We start from the raw sequence: 25,721 nt of genomic DNA on the forward strand, positions 1-25,721 counted from the left end.
AAGTGATGCTTAAGGGATAAGGGAAGGAGCATTCCAGGCAGCAAGAGCAGCATCTGCAAAGGTCCTGTGGTATAGCAACAATAAAGAACTGAAAGGAGGCCCCATTGCAGGGTGGAGCACAGAGAACACTAAGCTGGGAAGAACAGGAGGGGTTAGATGGTGGAGAAGCATTCAGGATAAGTGTTTGAGTCATTTCACTAAAGTCAATGGAAAGCCCTTGAAGTTTCAAGCCAAACAGGGAGGGGAAGTAACAGGATCAGATTTTCTTTTTTGAAAGATGGCTTTGTGTGACGTGAGGAATTCACACGGGCAGTGTGAATACAGGGAGGGCAAGTGCTGATACAGGGAGACCCATTAGGAGGCAGCCCAGGGGAAAGGTGAAGATGGCAGTGCCCAAGGTGTTAAAAGAGGGAAGACTGAAATAAGAGAATGATGGTGACTTAGGAGAGGACATTCACAGAGATTCCCAGTGCCCCTGGGGGCAGGGTTCTGGGAGAAAGGAGATGAATTTGAAAACATAAAAATGGATAAAAGTTTGCCCACTCTGTGACTTTTGACCCAGGTCAGCATCCACTGAAAGTACCTGTGTCATTAACCTGGATACGCACAGACACAAGAGTAACAGGAGTCTGGAAGGGCCTGATGCCGACTTGGAACTGTTTTGCATTGCTGTGGCATGTCTACACCTTTCACACGCATCACCTGCACACCTTGACAAGAGAAACTTGGTTATGCAACACTGAGATGCACTGATTGTTGGGGGGCGGGGGAGTCTTCAACATTGCCAGCAAAGTGGGAAAGAATGAGAAAACAGCAGTGTAGAGATCTGGACCAGCTCACTTCACCAAGAATGTCTGAAATGGTTTTTAATCCTTGGAATGCAAAACATTTCTATATTTAATTGGGGGCAGGAATATTTCTCCTATTCTGCATAACTTGGATATCCATCCTCTAACCCAGTGTCTTTATTTAAATTGCTGGTTGAGTGGCCACACCTCAGACCTTCTTGTTCACTCCTGCCACTGGGGGAGGTATGCAGCCCAGTCTGGTTTTACAGATTTGAGAACCTCCCACTCAACTTGAGTCCTGTCAGTTGGCCCATGGGCCAGCCTGGGAAGTACTTTGTAAATGCATAAGGATTGTTTTTGTTCACAGGAATTACAGAACTCTTATTTACAAGTGTCAGAATCCCAACTCCAACTTGTATAAACAAATGCGATATTTTTTAAATCAAGTAACTGACATCGACAGGTTTTTGGTTCCAGGCCTGGCTGAGTGCATGTGTCATCAGGACTGATGTCTTCAGGACTCAGCTTCCTGTCTCCTTCACACTGGCTTCCTTCTCAGGCAGACTCCTCTCCCAGGGGCCTCAGAGATGGCTCTCAGCAGCTCCTGGCTAACATTCCTTAGTATGGGGGTGAACGGGGACTGCTCTTTCTTAGTAGTGTCTCCAAAAGTCTCCGAATGAAGTTGCATTTGCCTGACTTGGGTCACCTAACAATTGTTAAACTTACTCTTGTGGCCAGGGATGATTGCTGTTATTGGCCAGGCCTGAGTCACATGCCCATCCTGGGAACCAGGCAGTGGTTCAAGGCCAAAAGATTGCAGGGATTGAGAATAGAGATGGGGGTTACTTCTGAAAGGGAAACTGAGGTAGTATCCTCAAAGGAAGAGGGATTGTGCTGCAAAGAGGTAAAAACCAGACATGTCTACTACTGAACTGTGGGTATCCCACCCATCTGTGGCTGACTCCCCCAATCTGGTTCCTTCCTCCAGAAACCCCACCATTTGAACTTGACATCAAACATGCACTATGTACGGTAGCCATGGTTTTCTGGAGTCAAAGTCCTGGTCTTTGGGGCATGTTCCTGTGGTGACTTTAATGGGGGTACTTCAGGCCACAAGGAGGTGTTTTGGAGGGTCATATTGGATAGATCCCAACTGTCTCCAGTCAGTGTTGAGGATGTGAATCGGGAATACCTTCTGAATCATCCCACAGGGTAAATTCCTCTGTGCTCCTCAAGGAAGCTGTGTATTTGTTCACTCATAGGTATTTCATGGCTCCAAACCAGGCTCACAGAGGGTCAGATGAAACCAGCAGAGTACAAATCATAGGAGAAGCTATTTGTCCCTCATTTCTCACCCTGGGTTCATTTACTGTTGTGTGGGGAAGCAGAAGACATTATCAGAACCAGGTGGGAGAGACAGAACACAGTGGACAGACAAGAGAGGGTTCAGCCCAGGTGGCTATACACTCCTGACACTTGTTATGGTCTCACTGACATTTTCTGGGCCCAGAGAAAATTTTCCATTTTCCTGGTTTCCAATAATCATTCAGGAGGCATATTTATAACCTCCTTGGGCGTGAACAGTCATTTGTGCCCAGAGTAAGTAACCATGGTTGCTGACAGGAGAGAAAAGATCACTGATATTATTCATTCTATTACTGAAAAAGCAACACTGGAAAAATGGGACCAACGTGGAGGCTGGTGGGTCATGAGCTCTTTAGACTGGTGAAAGATTATATAGAGTAGATTTTAAAAGAATGCTTGTAAAGCACTCTTAGAACCTTTGAATTTAGAGATCTCACAAAAGGAAATTAGAGCACTACTGACCACTTGATTTTTTTAATATTAGCAATTGGAAAAATGTAGAAGAGAAAAATTGAAAAAAAAGATAAAGGCAGTGAAAACATATCCAAACTCTCACCACTTGACTGGTATTAATATTCTGGTGTATTTTCAAGTTGTGTTCTCTATATCCTGGTGAGGTGTTTTTTTTTCTTTATTGTGAACATACTGAATATTTTCCCTCCTGAATTTCTTCATTTGCATTCTATTATCAGCTTATTTTCATAGCTTTTGTAACCATCATTTTAATGACTGAAATAATGTTCAGTTGAATGGATGTTACCACAGCTCTTGGATATTTAGGCAATTTCCAAATTGATTTGTGTTTAAATTTTGACTTCCTTTGAATTCTTCAACAATATGTCATTTTTTTACTCTCTTTCTCCTTATAAACATAATGAAATCTTCTAAATATTTTGACTCAGTGGCTATCAGGTCCTTGACCACCTCAACTTGGCCACTTGGAAGAGCAACTTGGGCATGTCCTCCACAAAGTGTTCTGGTGGCATGTGAGTTCTGTCAGTGGTTCTGTGCAAACCATCTCCTGTCATAACTGCCCATCTTCAATCCACACATGAAATATCTCCCAAAGCACTGGAAAATTTGTGATTAAAACCACACTTTCTAGTACTATCCACCTAGAACCAGCTTTTGGAGTATATTTCTCCATGTAACCAGTCACCCCTCCACTCCATCATTTAGAATAATCCAAGGACCACCTACAGTGGATTCATCTGGGATGCCTGTCAACAATGCAGATTCTTGGGCCCCATCTCAGATTCACAAACAGAATTTCTCAGGTCTCAGACCTGGGAATTAGCATTTCTAACAACTGCCCCAGAGATCTCTTAGGCCCACTAAGTCTAAGGCGGACTGAACTAGAGAAAGCTAGGCTCCTCACCTTATTGCCTGAGTGATCAAACCATACTGTTCATCTCATCTGTGGTTAGAACTTTCATCTCTCCTTGCTCTGAGTTCAGACTCCTGTTTTAGACAAAGAAAAATTAGATGATGCTTGTTCTGAAAAGCTCCGAAGATGCCTCTGACATCAAATGGCTCTTGGTGTAGTAAATAGCATCTTATTGAGTTAAGAGCATATTATCTGAAATATATAGTTGGTGTATTTCTTAATTACATACTGTGGATTAAATATGAAAAAGGATAATACTCATGGAGTGGTTTCGATATTGTCACTGGCTGAATTAGAAAAAGTGGATAGCAAAACACTTTAATCTTTAAGTAGGACATGTTTCAGTTCTGAATCAGTGTGAAAATCTAAAGGCATGAAACCAAAGTTTCATAAGAATTTGAAGTTGGTTGGTGTGTTGTTTGTTTAATCTAGAATAATTTTCACCAGCCCTCCTCATTTTTTTTTTATCATCAATTGCCTTGAGCGCACAGGAGGCTGGCTGTGTGTGTGCATGCATGTGTGTTTTCCTAGCCCGCTTCTGCCGGGTATCTTCTGCAGCCTGGCCTTCCCAAGTCAAAACCAGACCCTGACATGTTTCTGGGAGAAGCTGTCGCAATTCAAGCTGTGCAAACAGGAGGCGAACTATCTAGAAGATAAAGTCTTTATTTTACAACACAAAATTATTAAGAAAAAGCTTACTGTTTTCTTTGCTATAAAACCTTTAACAGCTTAAAAATGTCATGCTGAATTCCCCATTTACTTAGCTTTAGCTTCAGTGCCCACTTTAGTGGGCATACCTTCCCCATTCTTTTTCTCCGTTCTAGAAAATAGCCTTTCTAAAATCTCAGCTACCCAGGGGCTTGGTGTTCCAGTTTGCAAGCTATCCAGCTCCTGTCTTCTTTTTTTCTCTTATTTTTCTCATGCACAAGGGATGGGGACAAAAATGAGTTCATTTTGCTCCTTACACAAAGGAGTAGAAACTGTCCTCCTATACATTTCTGTTCTCTGGATCTTTTCTTGGAGCAAATCCTTGATTCAGCTGTGAGCAGTATAAGGGATTCTTGCTTCTTGGAGTCAGCTGTCCTACCCAGTCAGATCGGCCTCCCTGAGGGCACTATCAATCCAAGGACACCTGGGGGGACTTCCGATTCTGACTGTGTTTTTGCAGTGTCCCTGGCAACGATTCTATACTATCTAGCAGCAAGCAGTCTGGATCTTGCCAGGATTTCTCATCCCAGCAGGAGTAGACTTCCTGACGGCTGTCTTTCAAATCACAAGTGCTGGTTTTAAAAGGCAAAGAAGTCCATTTCAGGGTTTCCTTGTGTCTTTTCTTTGGGAGCAGATTGAGCTCAGAGCTGGAAGGGAGAGGAGGTTAGAGCAGCCTAGAATAGCTCATCCTTTTTATTTCTTTCTTTATATTTGGATACTGGGTCTTAGGTAAAAAGATCACTGTGCACCTCCCTTTTACCTTAGATGCACACTCATTCGCAAACACTGCCGGGTATGAGTAGGGTGGTCTGGATCAGTTGTTCGCAGCAGAGGCAGAGCAGGGTAGAGTGGGAGGGGTGGTGATTTTGCCACCTAGGGGACATTTGGCAATGTTTAAAGACATTTTTGGTCGTCACTACTTGGGGTGCAGGGTGCTACTGACTTCTGGTGGGTAGAGGTCAGGGGTGCTGCTAAACATCCTACAATGTACAGGATAGCACCTTCCCTCTGAGCAAATAATTGTCCTGGCCTCATATAATTGTGCTGGCCTCATAAGCCAGCAGTGCCAAAGTTGAGAACAAGGTTGAGAACTGGAAATCATCAGCCGCCATTGAAGCCATTGAGAACCATATCAGAGGAGGGCATGGTGTCATGTGAAGGACCTACCTGGAGGGGCATTTCAGGAGCCCCCTCTGCAGCCGAAAGACTTTTTACTTCTAGATGTGACCTTAGCTGCAGAAAACATTATGGTTTAGTATTTAAGGGTCAAACTGAGCTTGTTGAAATCTCACCACCTCTCTAGCAATTGGCTTAAATCTCTCAGGTCCTCAGCTTCCTTAAGAATAAATGTAATGTCTGCCACATGGGGCTGTTGTGAAGCATGAGGTAATGTGCAGAAGGCATTTAATTGCATGCCTGGCACTTGGCAAACTCAATATTTAAGAAGTGTTATTACTCCTATTATTAGGTACCCCAAAGTGCTGACCCCCTGCCACCTTCCTTTTAATTCTTCCTCAGCCCATTGCTCACTTACCAGGGAGAAGGAGGATTGAATGGAGCACAAAAATTATAATAGACAGGGATGGATAGGAGACATTATAGTAGCCAGGGGTGTATGGGACAGGGCTGGAACCAGTGGATGGCCACAAGGTTGGGCAGTTCTGCCCATGTCAGTGATCCAGACCCACATCACACCCACCTCTGGGGAAACTCCGCCTTGCGCCTTGCGTCTTGAGCAATGCTTGCAGCCAGAAAGATGAGCCCTTTCTTCCTGAATCTCAATTTCCAGCCTGTCTAAACTACAAGAGGCTCCCAGAATCTGTGGCCTAATTATACCCATGTAACAACTATCAGTGCTAATGGAGCCTGGCCCCCCCGTGTGAGAAAGCAGACTGGCAGCTCCCAGACCTCCACCTTTCCTTCACTATTCCCTCCTCCCTCCAGTATCAATTAACTTCTCAGATAATTCCCATTTGCCACAGTTTAAAGGAGTTAATTTGTTCTTTGAGTCTGTGGATAAGAAACAGGCCAGTGGAGCTTGGGGCCTGAGCTGGAAAGACAATGGGAGGGTACAATGGAAGGATCCAGAAAGGAGCCCAGTCAAACCTTTGACTGCAGGTCTGTTTCATACTTGGCCTCTGCAAGGAGAGGAATTCGAGCCTGTCCCCCAGGTTCTCCTAAAGCTCTGCTTAATGCCATCCAAAGATCATTGTCCGTGAGTGAACAGTGACCTGCAGATGTCAGGGCTTTCTGTCACCTGCACATTCATTGTCCTTTGTGGCTCTCTTTTTGCTCAGAATTAAGGCTGTCCAAGAAGCAGAGGCTTCCTCTGTCTTTTCTGCCCTCTGAAGCTTCTTATTGTGGGGGCTTTGTTGTAGGGGCATCTGAATGGCACACCTTGATCTGGCAATGTTGGTTGGAACACATCAGATTGGAGGACATTTTTTATTCCAGGTTTCCTCCAAGCCCCAGAATTGCTACGAAAGGATAATTTTAAACACTCTTAACGGTTTCACAGAAGTGACATCCCCTTCCTGCCCACAACCCCCACTGTTGTCCAGCAGCTGAACCCAAAGTCTTCCTGGGAGCATTAAGATGTAAATATCATTCACTGTCAGCCCCAGCCCCTGATACTGTGTGCCTCAATTGCAGGAATTGCATAAGATACCACATCCTCCCTTATGGCATCCCCTCCCCGCAAAATCTCTCTAACGTGCTGGGTTTCTAGAGTTGCCATTTAAAAGAGAGTTGTGCTGGTGTGTCTCCCCCACCCACCAGCATCCCAACAACTCTGTTTATCTGTTTTCTATACCAGAATTTGAGACAAGACTTTTTGGAAACAAAAAGACTAGAGAAAAGAAAGATATATATATATTTTTAATCCTCACCTCAGGACAGTTTTCCATTGCTTTTAGAGAGAGAGGAAGGGAGAGATAGAAACAATTGTTTTCCTCCTGTACATGTCCATACTGGGGAATGTACGTGCCTGGACCATGGAATGAATGAATCAGCAACCTAGGTATGTGCCCTGACCGGAAATTGAACCAACAACACTTTGATTATGGGACAACGCTCCAACCAACTGAGCCACAGTGACCAGGGCAAGAGAAAGACATTTTAAAAAATCTTGATTCTCAGTTGTTTTAGATTCATTTATTCAACAAATATTTATTGAGTGCCTACCATGTTCCAGGTACTCTGCTACTTATGAAGTATACATTGGTGAACAATTAGACCCAGTCCCTGTGTGGCTCAGGGTCCCAGCAAGAAACAGAGGTCACATTCAAAAGGTAATTAAACCTTTGAAGCCTAGTGAAGAAGGGCTATCGGGTAGGAACTGGGGCCTTACTAGAGAACTGTAGCCAACCTGCAGCCTGATGTCATGACATGGGGTAGAGGTGGCTCACTTTCTGCACTCCAAAATTCTCCCATGAGTCAAACCCAACTAGAAGCCAGAGAGTAAGAGAGCCAGCCATTGGCACAGATTTCAGGGGAGAACAAAGTGGAAACGGATTATAATTTAGCAGAGACTATAACACACATGTTATAAGTTTGGATAGTTCATGATAAGTACTATGAAAGAAATGAGCAAGGTAAGGCGTAAAGGACATGGAGGATTCAGTACATAAAAAAAGATGGTCAAGAAAGCGCTCTGAAGTAATATTTAAGCTAAAAATTGGATGAGAAGGACTTGACCTTGCAAAGGGCAGGAGGAGGGAAGGAAGGAAATTATAGACTTTAGGAGTAGCATATGCAAAGGCCCTGAGGCAACAGAGAACTTGTACAGTTCCAGGAACTGAAAGCAGGCCAGTGTAATGAGAGTGTAGTTGTCAAGGGGGAGAGAGCTCTATATTTAGAGCTGTGAAACCCTCACATTTTATTGCTGGCTCAAATTCAACCTCCTCGAATCCTTCTGAGAACACTATCCTGGTCTGCTTTTTCACTGGGGTGTCTGAAAGTAGGAAAAAGTCAGAAGAATGGCAGAGTGGGTTTAGGAAGCAAATGCAAAAGTACAAGGAAGAATTAGATAAAAAAATATCTGCCCTAGCTGGTGTGGCTCAGTGGATTGAGCGCCAGCCTGTGAACCAATGGGTTGCCAGTTTGATTCCTGGTCAGAGCACATGCCTGGGTTGCAGGCCAGGTCCCCTATAGGTGCTGCACAAGAGGAAGCCACACATTGATGTTTCTCTCCTCTTTCCCAGTCCCTTCCCCTCTCTCTAAAAATAAATAAAATCTTTTAAAAAATATCATATGTGTTGGGGAGTGCGGGGGGAGGACATGCCATTTAAACCAAAAATGTTTTGTTAAAAAAAAATCTGTGAACTCTTTCTGTTGACCTTTCCATTGCTGTGGCTTATTTTTCCTTCCAGTGCTGATTTCTGACTTGGTTATATCCTGGATTTTATATATGTGGTACATTTGAATTTTACCCCAGGTATCCTGGCTTAGCCAAGCAACTAATATATAAATCTGATTAAAGCAAAAATTTTTGCTTAAATAAACAGTAAGCCTTGAAAACACATGTCTAAACAGAAGTATGATTCATAAATCTCCTTTTTTTATTGCACAAATTAGCCAGTATTAGCCATGGCAAACATCCTCCAGGGCTCTTTGGATGTGTCCATTGGTCCTTAGCAGAAAGGTCGAACAGTTGTCATTTTCCCCAGATGGGTTTTACTATAATTACAAAAGACTTTCAGCTAGTCTTCAAAGATCTGAATCCTTCCACTTTGCCTCTAAACCGCTCTCTGAGGCTGAGGTCTAGGAGTTCAGCAAGAAGATTTTGCATTGTTGCGGGGGGAGTCATTATGTGGCATTGTCCTTCTAGAATGTCAGGACCGTGTTTGGGGCGGAAGGTGAGACCAAGTGAGTTCACAATTTAGGACAAATTTAGTGACTGCTGACCAATGCTCATTCTTCCAAATCCTAAGAGCCATCATATGTTTGAGGCCCTTGGCTGCCATCAGCTTTGTTCTGGAAAAGGGAGCAAGTATCTCATGGGAATTCCTACCTCAAACTCAGGAGGTTTAGAGTAATACTTTGCAGGTATTCTAAAGAAAATGGTCACCAAGTCTTTCTCATCTCTCTTCAGAGAGAGGTTTTTGGAGGCACCTATTGGAACAATGTAAGGTGGATGCTGAAATACTCATACACTGGTTCCCAATCTTAGTGACACATGAAATCACCTGGGAGGATAAAGGAATAGCCGTGCCTGGGCCCCACCCCAAGATTCCAATTTAACTGCTCTGAGATTTGGCCCGGGTGAGGGGATGCCTTAGGCTCCCCAGTAATTCTACAGAGCAGACAAAATTGACAAGCATTGTATTAAGCCCAGATTGTTCTTTGAGTACATATGTTTCTAACTTGCAGAATGATTTGTGGGTAGTTCTAGTGCCCTAGTTTGACCCTTTCTTTCTGTTCGTGAAGTAGCACACATCCTAAGGGAGAGAGCACTCATTTATGAGCATACATAATGCTCTCTAGTAACATCTTTGCTCCACCTAATCCTTTCCATAGCACCCGGAAATCACCATTAAGGTGATAGTCTCAAAAGTCAGGCCCCTGTTGAACTCTTGGCTTTGTCTGTTACCAGCTCTGTGACCTTCAGCAAATTACCTAAACTATTTAAGCCTGGATGTTCTCACCTATAACAACTTTTTTGTAGGGTTAAATGAGAAAACACTTAATGCTGACATCATATTAAACACTCAAAAATGTTTATTGTTTTCATCATCAACAGAGATGTGGAATATTCTCAAGACCCACATATTTTTTATACTGTTATAACTAAGGACTAAAGTGGAAAAACCAAGTGAACTACAATAAACAACAATTATAGCTGTTATCCCTTTAGATAATAAACTAAGGACCAAAGAGTTTAAGGTCACATGGCCAGGGAATGGCCGAGTGGGGCTTTCTCATCTGCACATGTAACCACTGCTCTGTATTTCCCTCCATAAAATAAAAGCTCTTGAAGGAGAAGGAGGGGCTCTTGGTCTTAATCTTGGCCAATAAAAGAGAGTTTACAAAAAGCTCAGGTCTTTCTCTGATGGCAAGGGTGCTCCAGAGAAACATCAGCAGATGAAGCCAAAGAGGGCAGGGTTTGCTAACTGCTACAAGCATCTTGGAAAGTCATCTTTTACTCACTTTCCATGTTTGCTTCCTTCTTCACAGCTGTCCAGCTCAGGTGGCACCCACTGCATCCAGGGCACTAGCCAGCAACAGCCAGCCTCCGCCCAAACAACTTCCAAACCTGCCATGATAAGATTAGGGCACCCTGCCAAGACAGGCAGTCTCACCTCTTCTTCCTCTTGCTCATTGCTTTTCCTCCTTGTAGAACCAAGATCCTCTGCAACTCAGCTTTCAACAGCAATGGTTCAGATCAATATTTCTCAAGTTTTTTTTAATAAGACATGCTTTTTTAGCACATATGAAATATTTTATTAAATTGAACATTGAGTAGTTTCTCCCTTACCAGTTTTTCCCATTCCAAAATTAAAAAAAAAAATAATGCTTAAAGACTGAACACATTTAGTTGCCTAATGAATTGAACTTTAAAGCAACTCAGGACCAGCAAGGACATACCTTTAAAAAAACAACTAAACAAAACTCTCACAGCCCTACATCACCAGTGTTTATGGTGATGTCCATTAACTATCCTCTGTACCTCCTCAAGGCAACGAACAAGTGAAGTCATTAATATAGCTAGCAGCTGTGAAGCATTTTAGGTGGAACCCTGTGTTAAGTCCTAATGTAGATGTTTTTTAATCTTTTTTTATGCTGCAAAGCATACATATCATATCATCTTCATTTCACAGATAAAGAGTGCAGGACTTGGAGATACTGAGTAATGTTCAGGATCACAACGCAGTAGGTGGCTTTAAGCAGGGTCCCAGTGCTAGAGTTGTACTTTTAACCCTAACTTTGTGGTTTTCAACCACAGTGATTTTACCACCCAGGAGACATTTTGCAATGACTGGGAATATTTTGAATGGTCACAAGTGAGTGTGAGATCTACTGGCATCTAGTGGGTAGAGGCCAGGGATGTTGCTAAACATCCTACAGCATAGAGCCCCACCCCCACAACAGAATTATCAGCCCCCAGATGTCGATAATGCCAAGATCAAAAATCTTGCCATGGCCCTAAACTGCTAAACTACCTGTTTTTAGTTTCTAGTGTGAAAATAATAGTTAACATGGTATTAGAATATTGAATACACCTTTAAAAAATGCCCATGCCTTTACAACTCTCCCATGAGCAGGGAACACATAGCCACCCCATCCCCATTTGGATAGTCCCTGGGTTTGACTTTGCAAATCACCGCATCACTTTAGCAGCAGAGGTTGAATCTATTTTCAGGAGTTTCTTTTCACAGTGGAGAAGTTCCATTTATATACTTGCTGTACCTGAGCCAGGACTCAGGTACCTCAGGTGTGAAGAAGCAGGTGGGCACTCAAAGCCCTGCTGACTGGCTGTGGCACTCGCAAACCACGCCAGCCCTTCCTCCCCTTCCTCCCCTTTCTTCTCCTCCTCCTCTTCCACCACCAGCACCCTTCTCTGTAAGGCTGGAGGCTTTTCCCATGGAAGCAGCCCAAAGGGTTCAAGCTGCAGTGAAAAGGAAAAAAGAATAACTGTTCTAAAAAATGTATTTTATTGTTTATGCTATTACAACTGTCCCAATTTTTCCCCTTTTGCCCCATGCCACCTGGTTCTGCTCTCCATCCAGCAATCCCTTCCCCCTTAGTTCATGTCCATGGGTCATCTGTGTAAGTTCTTTGGCTTTTCCATTTCTTATACTGTTCCTAATACCCCGTCTATTTTGTACCTACCGAGTGTGCTTCTTCATCTCTGCCCCTTTTCCCCCGTCCTCCCTCTTCTCTAACCCTTCGCATGATCTTCATATCAATGATTTTGTTCCTGTTCTGGTTGTTTTCTTAGTTTGATTTTTAGGTTCAGTTGTTGATAGTTGTGAATTTGTTGCCATTTTAGTGTTCATAGTTTTGATATTCTTTTTATTAAACAAGTCCCTATAACATTTTATGCAATAATGACTTGGTAATGATGGACTTTTTCAGTTTTACCTTGTCTGAGAAGCACTTTATCTGCCCTTCCATTCCAAATGATAGCTTTGTTGGATAGAGTAATCTAGGTTGTAAGTCCTTGCTTTTCATCATTTGAAATACTTCTTGCCCGTCCCTCCTAGCCTGCAAAGTTTCTTTTGAGAAATCAGCTGACAGTCTTATGGGAACTTCTTTGTAGGTAACTCATTGCTTTTCTCTTGCTGCTCTTAAGATTCCCTCTTTATCTTTAACCTTTGGCATTTTAATTCTGTTGTGTCTTGGTGTAGTCTTCTTTGGATCCAACTTGTTTGGGACTCTGTTCTTCCTGGACTTACATGTCTATTTCCTTCACCAAATTAGGGAAGTTTTCTTTCATTATTTTTTCAAATAAGTTTTCAATTTCTTGCTCTTCCTCTTCTCCTTCTGGCATTTCTATGATTTGAGATGTTGGTATGATTGGAGATGTCCCAGAGGCACCTTATATTATCCTCATTTTTTAAATTCTTTTTTCTTCTTGCTGTTCTGCTTGAATGCTTCTTTCTAATGTTCCAAATCATTGATTTGAATCTCAGATTCATCCCTTCCACTGTTGTTCTCTGTATATTTTTCTTTATTTTACTTAATGTAACCTTCATTTCTTCTTGGGTCTTTTCTATACTGTTGCCATACTCAGTGATTTCTTTGAGCATCCTGATCACCAGTCTTTTGAACTCTACATCTGATAGGTTGCTTACCCCTGTTTCATTTAGTTCTTTTTCTTGGGTTTTGTTCTGTTCTTTCATTTGGGCCATATTTCCTTGACTCCTCAATTTGGCAGCCTCCCTGTATTTGTTCCTGTGTATTAGGTAGAGCTACTTTGACTCCCTGTCTTAGTACCATGGCTTATTGTACAAAAGTCACCTGTAAATTGTGTGTGGTGGAGCCTTGGGTAGTTGCTAGGGCAGGGCAACTTGTGTCACTTCTTTGTGTGTCTGTGTGAGGGAAGGCTCAGAGATAGGACAATGCTCTGAACCCAAGCAGGGGAACTGCTGGCTCTGTAGCTGGTTTCAAGTAGGAGAAACAAGGACATTTGCCTGTGGTCATCATTGTTGGCTGAATGACACTGTGTGAGGCAGTCTGCCACAGTAGTCAGAGGCTTTGGGCTAGGGCTGCTTGCTCCCCATATGCCACTGGTGCCCTTCCAGCTGTTGCCCTGGTGCTGAATCCCTGAGGGGATGGGTGTGTGTAAGGTCTAAGACTCTGCAGGCCCTCTATGTAGAGTCTCCTGAAAATTCCACGGTTTCTTCTGCCACCCAACCCCCAAGGGTTTTTACATCCAGAAATTTTGGAGATTTGTCTTCCTGGTACTGGAACCCTGGGCTGTGTGGTCTGACCTTGGGCTGGGATCCCTTGCTGCTAAGGTATCCCTCCCAATTTTTATCCACCACACATGAATGTGGGACCACCCATTCTGCCACTTCTCCGCACCACACCACATTTCAATGCCTCTTTGCCGTGTCTTCGCCCTTCCTGCCCATCTGCACGAATGTGGCATTTTTAAATCCTTGGTTGTCAGGTTTTCATAAAACTCAATTTTTTTATGATTATGGGTGTTATTTGCTTAAGGTGTAATTGTAATTTTTTCTGTAGTTGTGCAAGCAGGTGAAGCATGTTTACCTATGCCTCAATCTTGACTGGAAGTCCAGAAGAGAAACTTTTTAAATCATGTAAAATATGAGGAAGTCATCTGGAGATCTGACATCAACTGTTCCGTTAAACTCCTCCCCCTCATCCCCCACTCCTTGTGGAGTCTTCCACTCTAATTGGTGCCTGCTACCCTTTTCCTGAGTCAGTTTTATCAGGAGACCCCAAATCACCAAATGGACCCTGGAGAGAAAGCAGGTCAGGGGGTCAGGTTTGCCTTGGCCAGCTGTCTTCAGCGACATGGCTGGGTTGGCTCACCAGGCAGGCAGTAGTGTCAGAGGGCACAGCTGCTTGGCCCTCGCAAAGGGCATGGCCTGCTCCGCATGAGGAAGCTAGGGTCCAACTTTCTGGCCTGGGAGCAGAAGACCTCTGCTCCTGTCTTCTGTCAGGTTAACCAGGATTTGAAGACCGCCCCCCCCCTCTGTAATTGGTGAGGGACCTGCACCCCCAGTCCTCTCTGAGCCTGAGATGCCTCCTTTGGAAAATGAGAAGTATAATACCTACTCTTAGGGGTTCACAGGACTCAAATGAGGTCGGGTATGTAAAATCACCCAGCACAATTTCTTATGTGTAATAAATAATCAAAAGTATATCTCTTGTGAAATACCAATGAGAAGACCTTATAGAGGACAGGACTTGGCTGCAGTAGTGGTGGTAGTAGTAGGGTGGTATGATGGCTTTAGTTACTGAGGTGTTGCTATGCCATGGGGGCTATGCTAGAGCAGCATGTGAGTGAGCTCATTTTGTGGGGTGAGTTCTGTTCTTATTCCTGATGCAGCACCCTCTTCCTCTTTCCTGCCTTATCTTCCACTATAGCACTTATCACCCTTTGATATAGCACATTTATTACTTATTTTGTTTACTGTCTCCCTCCCTGGTTGCCCTAGCGTCTGGAGTGTTTCCAGACACATGGTAGGTATTTGTTAATCTGATACATGGTAGACATTCATTAAATATTTGTTGAATGAATGAGCCTCCACTTCACTGATAATAAAACAGAATCTTAGAGGGATCCAGAGATTTGCCCAAGATCACTTGGCTAGTGAGAAGCAGCCCTAGCCCAGAGCCTCTAACTACTATGGCAGACTGCCTCACACAGTATCATTTGGCTAACAGTGATGACCACAGGAAAATGTCCTTGTGGCTCCTGCTTGAACCCAGCTACACAGCCTGCAGATCCTCTGCTTAGGTTCAGAACTTTAGAGGAAAGGATATCGAGGTCTGCAACCACTTGCCCTAGTTTCTCATACCTCCCCTATGTGCTCCAGGTATTTTCAGCCACAAAAGAGCTGTGAAACACTTACCACAAGATTTGGAGAATTTATTTTACTTGCTGTGCCTCACAATGTCCCAGAAATGATAGGCTTGGTGCTTAGTATCCTTGTCCCAGGCTCCATTTCAGCCCCAGAGAAAGCATCTTGTATTTAGTTCTCCTGAAAGGGTTAAACCAAGGTAAAAAGGGGTAAGCTCTCAATTTTTCCCATGTATTTTTATTATCTTTTCTAATTAAAACAAAATTAATCTTTTTTAATTTTATTTATTTATTTTTAGACAGAAGGAAAGGGAGGGAGAAAGAGAGGGAGAGAAACATCAATGTGTGGTTGCCTCTTGCATGCCCCCTACTGGGGGCCTGGCCTGCAACCCAGGCATATGCCCAGCCTGGGAATCAAACGAGCAACCCTTTGGCTCACAGGCCAATGTTCAATCCACTGACTCACAGCTCACAGGTAGTTCTTTTAAAGTTACAAAATTATATAAAACTGTCTGTACAAATTGAAATTGCCCCATGATTTCCTTCCTACCCCCATTAGGTGACTATTTCTTTGGTACTTGACTCCAGGCATACACAGACAGTTATATAATTCTAAAAAGAAAAGTTATGCTGTTTTGCAATTGATTTTTTTCTTTTACTTAACACTATACCTTGTCCATCTTTCCCTACTAGTGCACATCCCTCTAACTCATCTGAGGGTATTTAGTATTTTATCATATCATTGCACCATCATTCTTTTAGCACAAGCCCCTATTGCTGGGCACTTAAATTTTTTCACCTTTTTCACTGTTGAAATCTGTGTTTTGTTGAACATTTTGTTGCCCGAGTTTGTGTGCTTGTTCGAGTTTTTCTGTAGTATAAATTCCTAGAAGTGGGATTTCTGGATCAAGGGGTATGCACATGGCAAGTTTCTATAGATGCTACCATACTGGGCCCCTCTGGTAGTATAAATTTGCACTTCCATGAAAAGACTAGGGGCACTGAACTGGGCGCTTAGTGGGACCAAATCCGGCTTGAGGATGAGGACTACACAGCATGCCCAGTATGGTCAGCCCCCAGCTCCAATATTTTAGGGTTTTAAGTGCTCACAGAGCAGAGAATAGCCCTGATGGCCTAAGAGTTGGAACCACACAAGTGAAATTCCTCCCTCTCTACCAGTCTCCAGCATCCTGATGGGTTTCTCGGGTGCCAGCCATCTGAACAGTTTCCAGGGGAGCTCGGTTGCCATCCACCCTGGCTGGTTTGGCAGAGGGACCACACTTAGTGACAGGGGCCTGGGAATTAAGTCATCAGTCTTCTCTAGCCAAGATCTGGTGGGAAAGGTAACAAATTGCCTTGGAAATCCTGCGTCTGACAGTGGCTTAGGGCTTGGCACATCACAGAATCCTCGCACCTGGTTTGGCGCTTGTGAGATAGTTACATAACACACAGCTTTTCAGACTCTGAATTGCAAGGTTGCCTGCAAATGTGAGTAGCTGGTGCTGGGGACCTGTTTACTTATTCACATTCACATGACTTCAAAGCAGTGGGTTCTAGTTTTATTTTTAAGGCACCCAAATCAACAGAAACACTTGTTGAAAATGCAGATTCTTGAGCCCTGTTCCCAGAAGTTGTGTCAGTCTGGCACAGGAACCAGGAAACTGCATTTAAACAAGCCCACAGGGGGTTCTCACCCAGGTGGTGACAGGCCTGCACTCTTACCCACTGAGCCTCAGCTGTTCAGTTATGATTTCCTGGGGCAAACACAGGGTAGCAGGCCCTACATGATCCACTTGAGACCTGGAGCAGGTTAGGATGAATGAAAGTAAACAGATGTTGGGTTTAGATTTCTCTCTTTTCCTCTTCTTTCTATCAAGCAACTATATATCTCTATATGTCTCCTGACTGTCTAAGGACCTCCTCAGTGTTTTCTTTTCTGACTGCCTGGCAACACCCCATTACCTCTCCTTTCTCTCCCTGGCACCGTTCCCTCAGGGATCAGGATCCGCCCTGGGACCTGTACCGTATTCCACACTGATCTGACAGTGGGAGGTATGTGCTTTCATGGAGTCAAAATTGCAGGCTCCCACGGAAATGGGCGAAAGTGAGCAGAAGGTTTACACTTGCAGTTATGAAAGAAACAGCCTCTGGGGATATGACATACATATAGTTGGTGGCTGTAGTTAAAGGTACTGAATTGTATACAATCGAACCTCAGTTTTTGAATGTCTCTCATCTCAAAAAAATTTGGTTCTTGACTAGGTTGTTCATAGAAAAAGTGTTTTGTTTGTCAAACAAAACTTTGATTCTCCATCCAATAGCCCTTTCATGCTGATACCTATATAATAAGCCATGCGTCACTCAGGCAACAAACAAAGGGGATTCCGTTTTCTAACAAATCACTCCTCAAACAGCCTTCCAGAGTGAACTAAGTTCAAGATCTAGGTTCCACTGCATTCGAAAGTGACTAAGAAGATAGGTCTTGAAAGTTCACATCACAAGAAAAAAATGTTATAACAATGTACAGTGGTCATTTTGCACCATATACAAATACCAAATCTTTGTATTGTAAACCTGGAACTAATACAATGTTATATGTTAATTGTATCTCAAAAAAACTAAAAAAATTTGAATTGCCCACTCCTCCCTAAAAAATTGTACTGAGCTGGGAGAGTCTCTGGTGGCGGTTAAGAAGAGGAACCGAAGCTCAGAAAGGAGAATTGATTTATTCAGGATGTTACTGGTATTTTAGAGCAGACTTGAGACTCCAGGTTCCTTGCTTTCCAGCCCAGTTACAGGTGCTCCTCAACTTACAATGGGATTGCATCTCAATAAACCAGATGATTTTATAAGTTGAAAATATTGTTACATTCAAATGCACTTAGTACTACACTATAGAGCATTACTTGTGTACTCTCATGGTCAAGTGCCTGGCTAGGAGCTGTGCCCATGCTGCTGCCAGGATCACGCTGTGTACTGCTGGGCCAAGGAAAGGTCAAAACTCAAAACTTGCAGTATGGTTTCTACTGAATACGTATAGCTTTTGCACCATTGTAAAATCAAAACATCATGTCAAACCATCACAAGTGGGGGACCGTCTGTACTTTTTTCATTATTCTAGTGAACACAATTGATAGAAAATATACAATCCATGGAATGTTAGAAATGAAATTTAAAGATTTGACTGAGGTGAAAGGTAAGTGGCCAGTCTGGCTGGGCCAGGACTAGGGTGGGGCAACTCTCATCCATGTGGGTACATAACTGAAAGTCATGCCAAAAAACTTAGTGATCAAGGTGAGCAATATTTGAATGCAGTATTTTCAAGGAGCAAAATTCATGCAGAAATTCATAATTAATAAAATGTAAAGTTTGTAAGTAAAGGCGGGATCGGTTTTACTGATTATTTCCTTTAGCCCCAGGCTCCAATTCTGCTGGACATGGATGGCACTACTATTACAGTGACAGGGACAAAAAATATAAGCAAATATCTTTAAATCTTAATAGGAATCAATGTTGTCAAGCCAGCATTTCCCAAAATGTGTCCTTTTGAGTCAGGGTGGAGCCAGGTGGGGAAGGGATTCTATTGTCAAAGTATGGAGAGTAGTATGTATTCTGTCTTCTTTCCGAAAATTCCTACTGTGTTTAAGCCAGTCAAAGGTTTCAAAAAGTCCTTCAGCAATTGCCAAACTCACTTGCCTACAGAATCTTTTTCACATAATTCAGAGAAGATATTTCGGAGAGGTTTCCCTAACTCCCAGGCTGGATCCCTGTGGGGCTGGAAGGGTGGGGGCAGAGAGAGATCTGAGGGCCTTTGGAGGATGCTGGATTCTCATCTCCTCCCAGGTTAGCATCTGCTTCTCCATCTGTTTGGACTATGTACCTTGCCAAGCCCACAGTGCCTCAGGAAGGCAAGTGAAGGGCGCAAACAGGAACTGGAGATGAGAGGAAGTTTTCATGGCCTGGTTCAATCTCTATGCTTTCCAAGAACCCAGTCCTGGCTTTGCTGGGTCTCTTGTCAGAGGCAGGGAATAGTTTGGTGGCAGCTCCAGTGGATGATGAGATGATGGATAAGGCAACACTTTCTTCTCTCTTTCTAAGGTTCTGGCTCCCTGGCCAAGGTCTGGGGGTGTTACATGCTCAGATACAGCCCTCTGGATGGTCTGTGTGGTCATACCTTTCTGGAGGCATTAATGAGAAACAAGGGGTGTCAGGCCTTCATTCAAAATTCATGAGCTAAAGGAAAGCTATTACTTTGCTGTTCCAAGTGTGGCCTGTGGACCAACAACATCAGCATCTCCTGGGAGCTTGTTGGAAAGTCAGAATCCCAGGCCCAACCCCAGAGGCAGATGATCCAAACCCTCACTCTAGAAGACCTTTGCCTCCTGTCCCACTGGTCTCTGACAGCCCGCACTCCTGCTGCATTCCTTTCTCTTTCTGCTCACAGTAATAAAGGCTCGAGAAGAGTTCTCAAGTAACTGCTGCATGAACTTCTAAATTCTTCCCACTTTCTATTACCCACTTGAAAAGTTGCATAACAATGCCTAGCAATATATATATGACACCAAGCTCAAAAATGTTTCAGAGGTGACAAATACAGGGTGACAGACAATAAGAACGTTGTATCTGACCTCACTGCACCAGGGCTGTTCTGAATTCTCTGTATTAATGCACTGGATACTCACTCACCCACACCCACAACAGTGAGTGAGTGAATACACATTCACTGCTAATGAAGCAGATTCTACAATTTCCACTCTACAGATGAGGGGGCTTAGGCACAGTGCAATTCAGAGTCTTGCCCAAGGAGACCCAGCTGTAAGGGCAGAGCTGGAAGGTAACCTCCTAAGCCATTGCTCCTCTTCATTCCCTGTGCTGTCTCAGGTGTTTTATTCATCCCACCTACAGGTGTGGGAGGGACACTCTCAAATGCACAGTGGCCTAGAAAAACCTCCCTCTGGCTCCTGTTCACCTCCTGGCCTCCTCACTGCTTCTGTCCTCCTTGCTCAAGGTGCTCCAGGCAGTCAACCCTATTGTCACTTCATAGAGCACACGGAACTTTCTCTGGCTCCTTCGCATCCGTTAACTCTCACTGTAGTTATCAACAAGACAGGGTTCTTTGCCAGCACTGTGTCCAAGGAGAGCTAGTCTTTAATTCTCTGTCATGGCATTGTGTTTTTCCCCTGCCTCATGACTACTGTATGTAGCAGCTGAATGTCTGTACTGATTTAATGACATGTCTTCTCTGTACAGTGTCATACTGTGTGAGTTGTTCCCTGAAAGGCCTTGTTCCTAGAGGCCACACACAGCCTGGCAGGGGCAGGACCTCATCAAAAATCTTTGGAGAACCCAAATAGGTGTCCGGGACCCTGGCTGCGCACCCTGCACCATTGGTGAGCCATTTAGCTTCTGCCCGTGGAGTCAAGTGTTTTCTGAGCAAATACTCCAAGGGATGCTGCTTGTTGACTTGGGCTAACAGATTCTGGAAAAGGAGTATGGGGTCGAGGTAAGCCCAGAACAAACTCTGGCAAACAGTCTTCAACTGGCTTGAATTTTTGCACATCCTTTCTATTAGCAATAGGCTTTGTGGCACCACAGCCATGATCCCCCGCAGAGTGAGCCATAGTTAAAACTGACCCCTGTGTGTTTCTAAAAGCGTCACTTCCTGGTTTGCTCCTCCACTCCCTTTTATACATTCGTCCTAACTATTTACCAGGAAGTTAGTATAACGAGTGAATCAGTGAAAAAAGGTAGGAGACGCCCAATCTGATTTGAGTTTTGATCTTGGCCGGACTGGTCCTGGTAGCTGTACTGGGTCAGAAGAAGAAGTGATTTTAGTCCTGTTGCCATTCCTGTTATTTCCCAACCACACCGGTTCAGTGGCAAGCACCCCAAACCAATGATGCTAGAAACCAAAGCCTCTAGAGCCAGGAAAACCAGTATCAGCAATGGCCTTTGAAATCTTATTGCAAAGATGCTGTTCTTTGGTTTGGGCCAGTTTCATGTACTGGCCAGGGGTTGGAAATTCTTTTCCCTAGTGGGGAAGGCATACCAAGCCTGGGTGCACAGGGGATTCGAAATCAGAGGTACCTACACTCTTCACCCCTCTTCCCACCTTCCTGCCCCCACTCAGCAGCAGTAGACTGAAGGTACTTGTTTCATGCATGTGCCAGTACTTCTGGTACCACAGGAACAGAGGGTAGACATGTGACTACAAACACAGGTGACCACATGGTCCCATGGGACCACTAAATGGGCTGTAGACTAGAGTAAAGAAGTAAGGACAATGCACCAAGGGCTCAATATTTCAAGTTTCAACTGGAAGAGGAAAGTAAGATAGCAAAGGCCTCAACCGCAGGGAAACTCTTGAAACTCACTGAGAGAAAACAGGCTTCAATGGCAGGATGTTGAAAGGAGTTGAGGAAAAAACTGTGCAATTCCCCAGTTTTGAAGACATAGCATACCCAGTAGTGGAACACGTTCATCCTTCTCTACAGAGAGGCACCCCGCTGTCTGGATTAGGTCAGGATGGTGTTTGCAGGATGAGGAGGAGCGGGCCTAACCCACGGCTGCTCCTGGAAAGCCAAGAGCACAGTTCTCCTTAGCCTGTGGTCAGCAGCAGCAGCCCCAGAATGGGATCTGCTTAAGCAGTGGTCCTCAGGTGATATTGCCTGTAGGAGATATATGGCAATGTTGGGATACATTTTGAGTTATCACAGCTACAGAGAGGTATAACTGACATTTAGTGAGTGAGGCTAGGGATGCTGTAAATACCCTACAAAACACAGGACAGACCCCCAACAGAGAACTGTCCTGCCCAAGATGCCAAAGTGCTAAGGTTGAGAATCCCTGAATTAGAGTGTCTGAGAGTATGAAGATGTAGTTGGTTTCCCAAAGTAGAAGCACCTTTAGTTGTGAAGGACACTTTCCACAAAATTCTGCCCTCCGGTGCAGTATTCCTCTAGCCCTCAGGGGCAACACATCACCAGGGGCTCCTCTGCAAACACAGACTCAGATCCTGCAAATCTGGTGAGGATGCCATTGCCACTAGTCCACAGGCCATGCTCTGAGTAGCAAGGGGTTTGAGTATGGCCATGATCCCCACCTTCCTTTCCTCCTCCCTATCCATCCCCACCCCCAGCCTTCCCTGTCATACTCTGAGCTATTCCATGCCCTGTCACCAAAGAACATGTGGTGGTGGTTAAACTCCACTGCCCAGATGGCAGCTTCTCTCCAGCTCTTGCCAATTTGAAATTCAGGGTGTTGAAGATATCAATTGACTTAGTTGGAAAGGGGTCCCAAGGGACATGATCAAACTATCCCCCCCTGACACACTTCAATAAACTAGTACCTCAAAGACATTTTTGGGTGACCAAAGACACTTAGACTGTATAGAGGTCATGGCTTCAGGGATGCTTAAGCTTCAAAGATAGCACATTCCCATTCTAAACCAGAGGTTTACTATTTCTAGAAAGGGCCAGATAGTAAATATTTTATGATTTGTAGGTCATACAGTCTCTTTCACAACTACTCAATTCTGTCACTTTATACAGAAAGCAGTGATAGACAGTATGCGAATGAATAGATGTAGTCAGGTTCCAGTAAAACTTTATTTACAAAAACAAGTAGCTAGATTTTACCCATGAGTCATATTTTACAATACTCTATTCTGAACAATTCCTGTTTATTCAGGTTTCTGCTTTAGCCAAAAGGAAAAGGAAAGTCATATAGGGAAAACCCTACTGAAAGGGGGCAAAATCACCAGTCTGAGTTGTAAATATCTAGAGGGCAGAGGTGAGTAGATACTATTTCTTTTACTGCACAGAAGTGTGAATGTATCTTTTAAGTTGCCAGAGACAGAGCTCTCTGTCTTCCTATGCCAATTGTTTGTTTGTGTTTTGTTTTTTGTTATTTTGTTGTTGTTGTTGTTGTTTTGAAGGAATGGAAGTAGAATAACTAAATGAGGAACAAAAGGCATACCAAAGGGCTGCCATTACCTTTAAGTCCGCATGTTCTTCTCTCTGGATCAGAGCTTATAGCTTCTGTTCTTAGAACGAATTGGGGTAGGGACACAGCAAAGATAGCCTTACTCTTCCCTCAGACCCACAATATTCTTTGAAGGCATTGATTCTTTTTGCTGTCACTGGCTTCTGCGAGACCTCTGTTTGCAGTGAGGGGACATTACTTGGACAGAAATGCTGCTGTTGCTTACAGCGCTCTGGCGGCTTGCTGGTGTTGACAGTTTAACCTCATAGAAGCACAGGCTGAATTCAGTGCTGACCTCTCCTTGTTGGGGCAAGGCCTGTGGCCTCTGCGGGTGTCTGGACATTTGTTTAACTTTTGGCCACGCTTACCCATGGGATAAGGATGAATGAAATCAAGACCTTTTAACTCCATAGTCACCCTCTAGCTCTCACAAAGCCTGTATTATTTAGAGAGGAAAAAACTTTCTTTGTCTTTAATAAGACAGAGTTCCACTAGAGAGGGGAGCAACCTGGCATCTGTGTCTCATAGTGCTGGCAGGATCTTCTGCCAGGGGCACCAATACAGCGGTCAGACTGTGGGCTGCAGCTGGATCTCTCCAGAGAATTAATTGGGTCTGCAGTTTCCACCATCCTCTCTACTCCTGTGCCCCTGCATTTATTGCAGAATCACAGAGTAGCATTTAGAAGCCCCATTCGGTTGGACGATGTTGATTTGCATTGTTTTGACCAATGGAATGAAGAGTTGAAGTTCACTGGGTAGAGAAGTAATCTCCAGCTGCAGTTTGGAGGCACAAAATGTTTTAACAATGGCCCATCAGCCATGAATATTGCCATGTGTGTGGCCCTGTGTGGGCCATGTTTCTCAGATTTATTCATTCTTACAATCATGCATTCATCAACTATTGTTTGCCTTGCTGGCTGGGTGTAAAGTTGTTGGGACATGTTTTCTCTTGTTGGGGACTCTCAGGCCCTGCATACTTTTCTTCTAGCATATTGGATCCCAGGTACTGAGACGAGGGCCCAGTAAACAGGAGCCAGTCCCTACCCTCTTGGGAGCCTATAGACTAGCCAACTGGACAGAAAGGTAATCAAAGCTATACAAATATATTTCAGCTTTCAGGTTCAGATGCTGTATTCATATCTACTTTACAGATGCATCTCAAGAGGTTCAAAAGTTCCCCCAAGTCACCCAGCCAGGAAGTGGCTCTTCACTTTTGCTCATAGTTAGAGAGGAAGGGAGTGTTTAATGAAATTGAGGTGCAAACTGGGGACATGGAAGCTGCTAATTTAAACAGATCTCCAGGGCTATGATTAATGAAACAAAGCATTTTTTGTAGATCAGAGAGTTAATTGTAAATCACATGTTCTTCAACTTTAAAATTGGAGAAGCTTCAAAAGGTGGCCACATAATGAAACACTGGAGACAATGAGACTGACAGGTGTAACCATGGTATTTTTGTTTCTCCTGGTTGGTGTTCCACCCATCTGAATTACAATCCATTGTTTCTTAAGTCTGGCCCACCCCAGGTTGGCGGGTGGTGGCCCACTCCAGGAGGGAGGGTCCTGGCGGTGGGTCGTGTGAGGATTCACAAATGCTTACTGAGCACCAATGGGGTGCCAGTCACTGTTCCTGTTGAGAGGCTACAATGAACTATCATGCTGGGAAAGTGCCATGAGTAAGACGCCTTTCCCACAGGCTATCGTTCAGGTAAAAACTTACACATACATTGAGGAAAATAAGGGTGGAGGGCCTTACAAAAGGGTCAAGTGCTACAGAGTGTCTGGTTGGTGGGGGGAAAACTTTACTATTGATACTTTAGAAAGATCAATCTGGGCAGTCACCAAGGAAGAGGTGACATTTATGTGAGGAGGGCCTCAATGATTAGAGGAAGTCAACTTTGCACAGAATCTGGAGTGAGCTTGCTGGTATGTTGGAGGAGGGGGGAAGAATGTAAGTGAAGCTGCAGGGGTGGGAGTGAGGAACACCATTTCACCAGTGACTGTGGAAAGACAGAGGGCCTTGAGTTCTGCATAAGACTGTATTATTTTGCCAATAATGAAGGTAACCACAGACTGTCCTGTTGAGAGGCAAGTATACAATTATTGCTCATCTATAAGCCATTTTGTTCATGCCCTGCATTCAGGAAGCCCCTGAAAAAAATTTGGAGTTAATAAATGAGAACATAGACATTTCTGCTCCCAGAGAGTGAGCAAGTACATTTCCAATTCTACCCATACAATAATCAGGGAAAGAGCTTAGGTTTAGGAAATACTGATAGTAGGCCCCAAGGTTGAGTAACGGGTCCTCCGGTTTTTCCAGAGCTTTTTTCTTTGAGGGAGAGAAGGGAAGAGAAAGGGCATCCTGAGATTCCCAAGATGCAGAGGCACCATAGAGGAGAGGGCAAAATCCCCTCCCAGTGGAACTGAAGCTGCCTCTCTTCACCATTACCTCCTCAGAGAAATGTGAATCTCTTCACGTGGGACATCCTCACAGA

The 25,721-nt window shown here is 44.0% G+C and overlaps 1 protein-coding gene across 5 annotated transcripts in view; it reads left to right on the forward strand.

Annotated features, from left to right (window-relative positions):
- PRICKLE2 (prickle planar cell polarity protein 2) overlaps positions 1-25,721 on the forward strand; it is a 349,535-nt gene that overhangs the window by 310,766 nt on the left and 13,048 nt on the right. The window lies entirely within an intron of this gene.

Source organism: Artibeus jamaicensis, unplaced genomic scaffold (assembly GCF_021234435.1).
Source record: "Artibeus jamaicensis isolate MK-2021 breed Jamaican fruit bat unplaced genomic scaffold, CSHL_Jam_final contig_519, whole genome shotgun sequence".
Lineage (NCBI taxonomy): Eukaryota > Metazoa > Chordata > Mammalia > Chiroptera > Phyllostomidae > Artibeus > Artibeus jamaicensis.